Source organism: Erinaceus europaeus, chromosome 3 (assembly GCF_950295315.1).
Source record: "Erinaceus europaeus chromosome 3, mEriEur2.1, whole genome shotgun sequence".
Taxonomy (NCBI): Eukaryota; Metazoa; Chordata; class Mammalia; order Eulipotyphla; family Erinaceidae; genus Erinaceus; species Erinaceus europaeus.
Window position 1 is genome coordinate 49027938 of NC_080164.1, and position 9896 is coordinate 49037833.

The 9896-nt window shown below is 38.4% G+C and overlaps 1 long non-coding RNA gene across 1 annotated transcript in view; it reads right to left on the bottom strand.

Moving 5' to 3' along the window:
• LOC132537482 (uncharacterized) overlaps positions 1-9619 on the bottom strand; it is a 583655-nt gene extending 574036 nt beyond the window's left edge. Inside the window, exons 1-2 of the long non-coding RNA XR_009548932.1 lie at positions 9517-9619; positions 6376-6459 (exon numbers count right to left, since the gene is read on the bottom strand). This is a non-coding gene — a long non-coding RNA (uncharacterized LOC132537482). The remainder of the gene's footprint in view (positions 1-6375; positions 6460-9516) is intronic.
• Between the last annotated feature and the right edge of the window lie 277 nt (positions 9620-9896).

Consider the following 9896-nt stretch of genomic DNA (forward strand, 5'->3'; position numbering starts at 1 on the left):
ATCAGCTGGGACCCTAGAGAGTCCTGAGACTCCCAAACAGACATGATGGGCCTAGACCTCAAATAAATCCCTCTCCATTGTTACCAGTCATCTCTATCAGGAACAACAAAAAAGACCCCTTTGTGGGCCCCCATAGGATCTTGCCCTCAACTTGGATCAACAACAGTAGAGAATGTTCCATCCTCTGAAGGGAGGATGGAAAACATACTCTGTGCTACACCTGAGGAAGATGGGTTGATATTGGGGCAGCTTGCAATGTTCTCATGGGAACTCATGACCACAGAATGTGATCTCAGATCTACAGGGATGCAGAGGTCATATAGGCTCCTAAACTGAGTATGGGCCCCAGAGCACATCAAGTCAACAATATTTATACCCCTTCCCCATATTAGTGAGCTACTTTCTTCCCTGATCCAGCTTTCTGTCCCTTTTCCAGCCATGACGTCACCTCCACAGACAATAACTTGGATCCACCTGCATATCAGATTTCAGGCTCAGAGGAAAAAAAAAAAAAAAAAAACAACCAACTAGTATAGCTACAGGCCCTTTGAAATATAACTAAAATATGCCTACGAGCTATCTACAAAACGGAGGACCCCCCCCCCCCAACACTTCATCTGCACTATTCCAGCCTTTAGGTCCATGATTGTTCAACAATTTGTTTACCTTTGTATGTTAACTCTCTTTTCAGCCACCAGGTTTCAGATGCTAGCATGATGCTGACCAGACATCCCTGAACAGAGGACCCCACCAATGTGTCCTGGAGCTCCTCTTCCCCAGAGCCCCACCCTACTAGGGAAAGAGAAAGGAAGGCTGGGAGTATGGATCAACCAGTTAATGCCCATGTTCAGTGGGTAAGCAAATCCCACAATGACCTTGGGTCCATACTCCCAGCGGGATAAAGAATAGGAAAGCTATCAGGGGAGGGGATGGGATACAGAGATCTGGTGTTGGGAACTGTGTGGAGTTGTACTCCTCTTATCCTATGGTTTTGTTGATGTTTCTTTTTTTAAATAAATTTTAAAAAAGTTAAAAAAAAAGTTTTTCCTGTGACTGTGGAAGTGGTTGTGTGGGAAGAGCATTGGACTTACATGGATGAGGTCCCTCATTCTATCTTAGCACAGCACACGTTTTAGAGATAGTCAGGATTCTCTCTCTTATAAAAATAAATAAAATTTTTATTATTTTTATTTTATTTATTTACTCATGAGAAAGATAGGAAGAGAGAAAGAACGAGACATCACTCTGGTACATGTGCTGCCAGGGATTGAACTCGGGACCTCATGCTTGAGAGTCCAGTGCTTTATCCACTGCGCCACCTCCTGGACTACTAAATAAAATTTTTAAATTAGTAGGATAGATAGTTTATCAGGTACACTGCCTGGATTGAAGCCCTGATCTGGCATGAGAGAAAGCTTTGGTGTTGTGGTCTCTCTCCTTCTCCACTTCTATATCTCTATGGAAAAGTGGCTCAGAGCAATAAAATACTGTATTATGGGGCCTAGACTCTAAATAAGTAAATAAATAAATAATTAAAATATAAAAATAGTTAAAAGAATGTCCCCTGTTTAAGTTTGTTTCACATATCTCATACCCCTCCTCTTTTTTCCACTAAGTTCCCACTAAAATGTTATCTGGTTTGGAGGGTTCTGTATTTTTGTTTGTTTGTTTTTTGTCCACGTTATTCTTGACTATAGAGTAGAATAAGAATGGGTGTAATATTTTCAAGTTGAACAAAAACAAGCACAGTTAATGTTAGAAATAACAAGGTATCTACACCTAATAGTGCTCTTAGCAGTTGATCCACTGGAAAGCAAATAGGCAGAGTTGTAATTATCCAACTGCTTTGGTTTATGCAGAAATTCACAGCCTACCATGGAAGCCCAACAGTCAGGTGATTTCTGTTCTTAGCCAGATAAACTAAGACTTCTCACTCTCTGGTACTTAAGTTCTCCATCAAAGTTAACTTCATATTCAACCCCCATGGCAGAATGAAAGGAAAGTGCCCTTAAGTGCCCCTGAAGGTTTTTAGTTTAGAAAGAATACCTAATGTGAGATCTGCCCTCTGGCCAGATTCTGGAGTGAACAATGCAATATTATTTCTGTAAGCACAAATTGGTACAGAAGATCTCTAGCACTTAATAATTTTGCATAACTGAATGTTTATACCCACTGATTTACCTGATTTATGTTTTGATCTCTCATTTTCAGTGTATTGAATCAGCATTTTGCCATATATGCTTTTTTTCTTTTCTTTTTTTTTACTAATCTTATACTGTTTCTGGTTATCACTGTAATCTCAGGAGTTTCAAGTACAAGTACAAGAAAAATTTGAACAGTTGAGGTTTCCATGATAATAAGTATTGACTCCCTTCAGCATGCTAATAAATACTCTGAACAACCATGTAAGAGCTCCCAAACATTTATTTCTTTATTGCTTTTTACTATCTTTATTTATTTAATGGATAGAAACAGCCAGAATCAAGAGGGAAGGGGGTAGTAGATGGAGTGAAAGACAGAGAGACACACGCAACACTACTTCACTACTTGCAAAAGCTTTCCCCCAGGGGTTCAAACCCAGGTCCTTGCACACTGTAATGTGCACTCAACCAGGTACACCACCACCCAACCGCTCCCAAACTTTTTTTTTTTTTTTTTGCCTCTAGGGTTATTGCTGGGGCTTGGTGACTGCACTGCAAACCCACTGCTCCTGGAGGCTTTTTTTTTTTTTCATTTTATTTATTTATTTATTTTAATTTCTTTATTGGGGAGTTAATGTTTAACATTCGACAGTAAATACAATAGTTTGTATATGCATAACATTTTCCAGTTTTCATATAACAATACAACCCCCACTAGCTCCTCTGTCATTTTTTTTTAATTTTCCCTTTTGTTACCCTTTTTTTTTTATAGTTGTTGTAGTTATTACTGTTGTTATTATTGATGTTGTCATTGTTAGGTAGGACAGAGAGAAATGGAGAGAGATGGGGAAGACAAAGGAATAGAAAAAGAGAGACACCTGCAGACCTGCTTCACTGCCTGTGAAGCGATTTCCCTGCAGTTGGAGAGCCAGGGGCTCCAACCAGGATCCTTTCATTGGGGGAGTCGGGGGCTGTAGCTAAATCCTTACTCCAGTTCTTGCACTTCGTGCCATGTGTGCTTAGCCAGCTGTGACTCCCCCAAACATTTCTTACAATCAAGGGCAATGTGTGCTATGCACCAAAGATCTAAGCTGATAAATAGAAATGAACTAGTAAGCTGTCCTGAAGGTCCAAGCGGTGAACATAATCAGACTTTAGCTCTCATTCTGTCTGGAAAAGTCTTGAACTCCATGATACCTGCTTTTGTTTCTTGGAGTGTGGAAAATTTCCTATCATCCTAAGTAGCCCATTGCAGAATGGTGGCAGCAATTAACCTCTTAGGTAACCCTCAATGACAACTTGACAGCAGACCAGCTAGACTCCAGACTGTCACCCAAAATGTCAAGAAGTGCTTCTAAAACCCAATAGTTAGCCCCCCGGCTCACTACCTGCAGGGGAGTCGTTTCACAGGCTGTGAAGCAGGTCTGCAGGTGTCTGTCTTTCTCCCCTCTCTGTCTTCCCCTCCTCTCTCCATTTCTCTGTCCTGTCTAACAATAATGACATAAATAACAACAATAATAATAATAACTATAACAACAATAAAAAACAAGAGCAACAACAACAACAAAACCCAATCGTTAATTTTTTTTTACTTGTAATGACTTTATTGTATTACCTTTGTGTTACAAAATTCCAAAGACAAAACAAAACAATAACAACTAAAACAGCCCAAGTCTAAGACTAGAATTGTCCACTATCGAAATACCTACTCAAGTCAATATTTCTGTTTGAATTTGTTATATTGTGGCCCTAGTCTATATAGTTACTTAATTTATAAATATTTGCAGTGATACAGATAATACAGCATTTCTTAAAACATAGGAGTTGGATTCTGTTTCCTATGTTAACATAATTTTATTTTTCAAAAATTATAGGAAATCCAAAGATTCATATAAAAAAATGTGGGAGTCCTTTGGAAGAATCTGAAAGTATGTAAGGAAAGTAGGTTGGAACTTACCTGCTTAGCATTCCTTCATTGTTCTGCCCACTTAAAGATATCCAATTAGCTCCCTGGAATTCAGTTTGACAAACACTAAAAGCTACGGCAAGAGAGTTTCTAATATACCTTCATTTCAAGCTCCATTAAGGCATGGCTCTGCCTTAGTCATCTCTGAATCCCCAGGGTCTAAATGGTTCTGGTCAAGAGTAACACACACACACACACACACACACACACACACACACACACACACACACGGGGGGGTTGGAGGATCTTTCAGACATCATATGTACCTATCTTAGATCATAGCTCCAAGTGTCCAGTAGAGTTGGATTTTCAACATTAACCTTCCCTTCTGGTCATCTACTCTGTATGCCCCTCCTTATCTGCACATATAAAAAGAAAAAAATCAAAACAAAACAAAAAAATTTTTTTTAAAAAGTCGCCTTAGGTTCGTTTAAAACACCAAATATGAATGTCTCCCCAGTGAGAAGACAGCTTGTTTATACAGGAATAATTGTTTCAGTACAGTGTCTTCCTTTATAGCAGAACTAAAAGAAAATGCTGAGTCCTCAGATTCCTTGCTATCGCATTAAGAAAAGATGTAAAACCTATTCCAGTCCCTCTTTTTTTTGGCGTCATGTAATAATAAAGCCTTTCTTAACTAAGCTTAGGTCTAAAAAACAACAACAACAACAACAAAAAAAAAAACTAAATCTGACTTGTGCTCCCCTGTAGCTCTCAAAGTGAGTTCAGGTTATTCTGAAAGTGCATGTCCCTTTGTTTCCTTAGATTGGTGCCACTTGGAGGTGAGTGGAGATTCATGTGTCACTTTGAAATTGTTGTGAAAAATGTAAAAACCTATCTCTTCAGTGTCCCTTCTTCTCCCCTCCCCAAAGAAGTTGGTCTTGTGTTAGTTGTGGGTCCTGCTATCCAAGAAAAGACAAGAGGCTTCCTGGGAGGCTGTGGTAAACCACCAAGTGGCATATTCACCAAGGAGCATGCCAGCTGCTGAACTTCATTACCATTTATCATGTCTGTCTCTTCTTCAGATTTTCTTCATTTAACCACCTAATACTATTTTTATTGGCTTGTCAGACTGTGGGGGAGAGTGGAGGGGAATTTGCTTCACGTGTTGTGGAACGTTATTATGGTAAAATATTAGGACAAGTCTATACCTCCCTCCTTTGAAAAATAAGTTACAAAGCCAATTAAAGTTAAGTGATTACTGAAATGCGTCTAATTAGTTATTAACTTACACACGTCAAACCATGATGGCAGCTTTCACAGCAAAAATTCTGTTTGGTGTTGATAGAGAAGATAATTGATATCACAGAGGCCACTGCTTCTCAGGCAATTGCTTAAGAAAGCACCTTCACAGCTCAGAGCCTTCTCTCCCTTCGGGTTGGGGTACATTTTCGTCAATCTGACAAGATCTGTCACCTATTATCAGACAATTGATCACTGACTCCTTGCAAGTCTTAATCCATCGTTTGATCACACATCAAGAAAAATTGCTTTTTATGTCTTACAGCTTGGCCATGAGAAAGGGGAAGAAAGCAGAGACCTAGGATTCTCGCTCCAGCTCATTACTCTTTTGCAAATGATAGATGGGTTCACTAGGCAATTTAACTTTAAAATGATCTTTCCCCCCTTCTCAAATAAGCAAATACAAGGAGCTTTGCAGCACAAGCTGAGTGGAAAGGGAGTCTGCCTGCTGTTCCTTTTGTCTCTGTAATAGGTGCCCATGCGTGGCTAGAAGCACATATGGTTGGTAAATATGTATTTGCTTAGTATTACTGCTTCTACTTCTAAATAATAGGACTTAAAGTGGACACACACAGAGAGACCAACTTTCACTCTCCAGGACATAGTTATAATCATTTTACACACTTCTTAGAGAACACTTAATGTTATATATAAAGTAATGTAAGAGGACTTCTAGCATATCAAAAAATTGTATTAGTGGTACCAGAAAATCAGTTTAAAAAAATATCCCTTCTCTCTACCTTGAATCCAGTTACATTATTGTCCAAATGCTGACTTTCTGTATATAGCTATATGTATGCCCCATATTTCTATATATGAATTAAAACCTAATAATTTATTGGTACTTATTAAAACCTTTAAATCCCTATAGTTATCAATAGAATAGTAATTCAAACCACAAAGTGTCTCAGAGATCTATTTAAGTTGCCAATCTCACACATAGTTACTAAGAAAATCTTTAAATAGTATTTCCAAAATTCATAGATTTCATATGTCGCATTTGCATTCGTTGAGGCCAAGGAGAACTCCTATCTCCGTAGAGCTTTTTCCCATCTCTCTTCTATTAAATAAAGTCTTCCTGTGAATATTTCATGATTGTAGTCACTGTAACTGAAGACAAGGAACTGAGTTGTAGTATGTTTAAGTAAAATGAAAGGATTGCAGAGATGTAATTATTACTTGTCCTGTGCCATGGAAACTTGATAACAGTATTTCCAAATATTAGCCACAAAATTGTACAGTCCAGCAGCATGAAGGTGACCTGAGAACTTTTCTCAGTAAACTGAAAACATAGCAAGGCCATGGCAACCCCAGAACAGTTCATGTCAGGTACAAAACTGGTGCAAAAAAGTCAAAACAAAACCCACCTTTTTTTTCTGGTATAATGCAAAATAAGCTCACTCACCATTGAGCTTAGCTAAGAGTATAGTACCAATGAGAAATTCCTGGCTTTGATTACTGTACTGTATTAAGATATCAGCATTGATCTTGTCCTGCATAATATCGTACTGCCTTTCAGCCACCAAGTTACAGATGCTACTATGATTCCATCCTGACCTCCCTGGGCAGATGACATCACCAACATATCTTGGAACTTCACCTCTCTGGAGTCCTACCCCACTAGGGAAAGATAGAAACAGGCTGGGGATATTGATCAACTGGCCACTGTGAATGTCTAGTCTCTTTCTGTACCTCAAAAAAGAATTTAGGCCCATTTACTCTCAGAGGGAGTAAATGATAGGGGAAAATGACTACAGGGCTCTGGGCCCCGGTTCCACCAGGACCCAAAATGTTTGTCACCAGGAATCTTTGTTTTTATATCATCACTGTAAAGGAAGTGAACCTGGAAAATACCAGAAAAAGTCAGGCACTGTTTTGCTTATCTGAGAAAGAGAAAAGGAAAAGGAAGTAGTAATAGGTGTAGGTGTGGTTTAGAAAGGAAGTGAAGGCAGGGCCATAAGAAAAAATGAGCAAGAAAATAAAGAGATAGAGGTAGAGATAGAAATAGAGATAGACCTGGGGAGAACTACTGCACGTTTCTTCTGAAAGGGGATGGGAACACAGAACTCTGGTGGTGGGAATGATGTGGAATTACTCTTATTTTATATTTCATAATTTTGTAAACCACTATTAAATTACTAATAAAAACTAAGATAAAAATGGTATTAGTCTTGGAGAAAGGTGGAGGGAATGTATAAGGGAACACTGTTCTCTTCATGTAATTTCTAGGTGTGTCTAAATTATTTTCAAAATTAAATCAAAAAACATTTCTAAAAAGAGATGGAATCTCTAATCCTTTAAGACTGTTGAATGTGCTGCCCATCTGAGGTGCTGATTCCTCAGGGCTGATTCTGGCAATCACATGCACCCTTTTCTGTCCTTATTCTTATTACATTTCTTTCCCATCCAGACCCTTTTGCTTCATGCCCAGATTCTGGTTCTGTCTCTGGTCCTTTGGATGCAATTGTGCTATCTGATTGCCTTTCAGGTTTGGCTCTTAACCCTGTATGGCTCAAACTTACCTTCTGAATTTACCTCTTCTGTTCTATATCTTTCTTGTTAGTCTTCTTTGAATTGTTTCTCGTGTGTGTGTGTGTGTGTGTGTGTGTGTGTGTGTGTTAGAGAAAATTATGTAGAATTGGGTATAGTTTTACATTTAGTCTGTAGTAACCTGCATCTACCTACTTTTATCAAATCTATCAAACTGAACTTTTCTACTTTGCTTATATTTTGTGGAAATACTATTAGAGCTTTCCAAATTTTAGTCTGCTCTACATCTGCTCTCACTTCTGGATGTCAAGAGTGTGGTCCTTGTCATCATAAATAACCGTGACTAGACTTACTCAGATACTTCAAACCTAATTTGCTATTAGGGAGTCATTTGGGACCTGCAATGCCTTCTCAAATCAGTATTTTCATACAAGAGACAGTGAGTGGAATATAATGGTTATGACATAGGCTCTGAGACAGCACTGTTTGAATCCAGCTCTGTATGGATTCCGAATCTACACTGTATGACTAAAACAGTTGGATAATTGCTCTGCTTTGGTTTTTCCATTTCTAAAGTAGGGATACAATTGTAGCACACCTCACAGGGATCTCACAGAGCTAATCCTTTGAGAAGCAGCAGGACCTGCCCATTGTTTCTTCTCAGTGATTGTACCTTCTATTCTTTTATGCCTAATTACGTCCTTTCTCTCTTCTTTTTCTCTAACCCCTTCTACTGCCTTCTAAAAAATTGATTATGGTGTCTTATATTTAGAAATCAGAGTTATTTTTCCCTATTAAACACTTTATACTTGAACTAATGGCATTCAAATCTTAGTCAACTGGTATTGAATCTACCCCACCATTTCTAATCTGTGACATAGAATAATAAACACGTGTTGGTTGAGTTCTCTCTCACTAGAAATCCAGAAATGCAGATTAAAAGTTACCCTTTGGTAGCATTTATTCAGTTATGATCTACATTCCACAAAGCTTTTAGAACAAACAATGAGTTATAGCTGAAGCCAATGTGGACAAGCAATAAGCTCAAATTAGAAGAGATAAAATTAAATTTTCATGTATCATAAATGAAACATCCATTAGGGACTTTTCAGATGACCTTCAGGTTCAACCAATTCTGTCTAAAAACTTCCACTTTGAAAATGTGGATGTTGGGCCAAGTGACAGGCATTGCAGGTTCTGTGGTAGAAAAGGCCCAGCCAGTCACAGTAAACAAATGTAACTAGTTTTGGAGAACTGCTATTGACAGTAAAATTCTAATTTTACTCCAGCTCCCAGAACAGATGTACCTCCGAGTCCATAGACTGCAATACTTAACTGCAGCTACTCAGCTGTGACCTTCAGCCCCAGGCTCACTGCAATAAAATTTTCATGCAACCATATGGAAGAATATTTTAATAGAGATTTACTGTCAGTAACTGTCCCAAAGGAGCAAATAAGGAAGCTGTAACATATTGCGTACAGTAAATCAAGGGGACTTCAATGGAAAAGCGAAACCTCCCGGAGGCAAGCATCTTTAAAATTACAGGCAACACTTTGTACAAATATGTGTACAAAGGACTAGATATGCACTCAGTTAAGTAGCTCAGAATGGTTTCGATTTGCAGATATATTTATTTAGAATTTATTTATTGGATTTTATAAGTGGCAAGCACTTACCTGTCAGGGCTGAGTGCGTGTATGTATCTCCCTTCCCTGGGGCAAAACGGAAGTGAGAGGGGGGTGAAGTTAGCTGAGAATCTTACCCAACCAAGGAATGTGGCAGGCAGCATAAATTGCACCGTCTCTCTTGCCAGGTTTACTTCAATTTAGGGTGAGATAAACAGTATATAAATAGTACTAGGTGGGTTAGTCAAATGATTAAATATTCTGCTTAAACAATAACTGTGGGACATGGTTAAAATTCCAAATGGGACAGAATTCTTTCAGAACACCTAGATGAATCCTTGGTTATGTTTGACCCAGTGTTTTTGTATGCAAAAATCTCTGTTTTCTGTGAAGTTATATTATAGAATGGCAGTTTTTGTCTAAGTGTATAC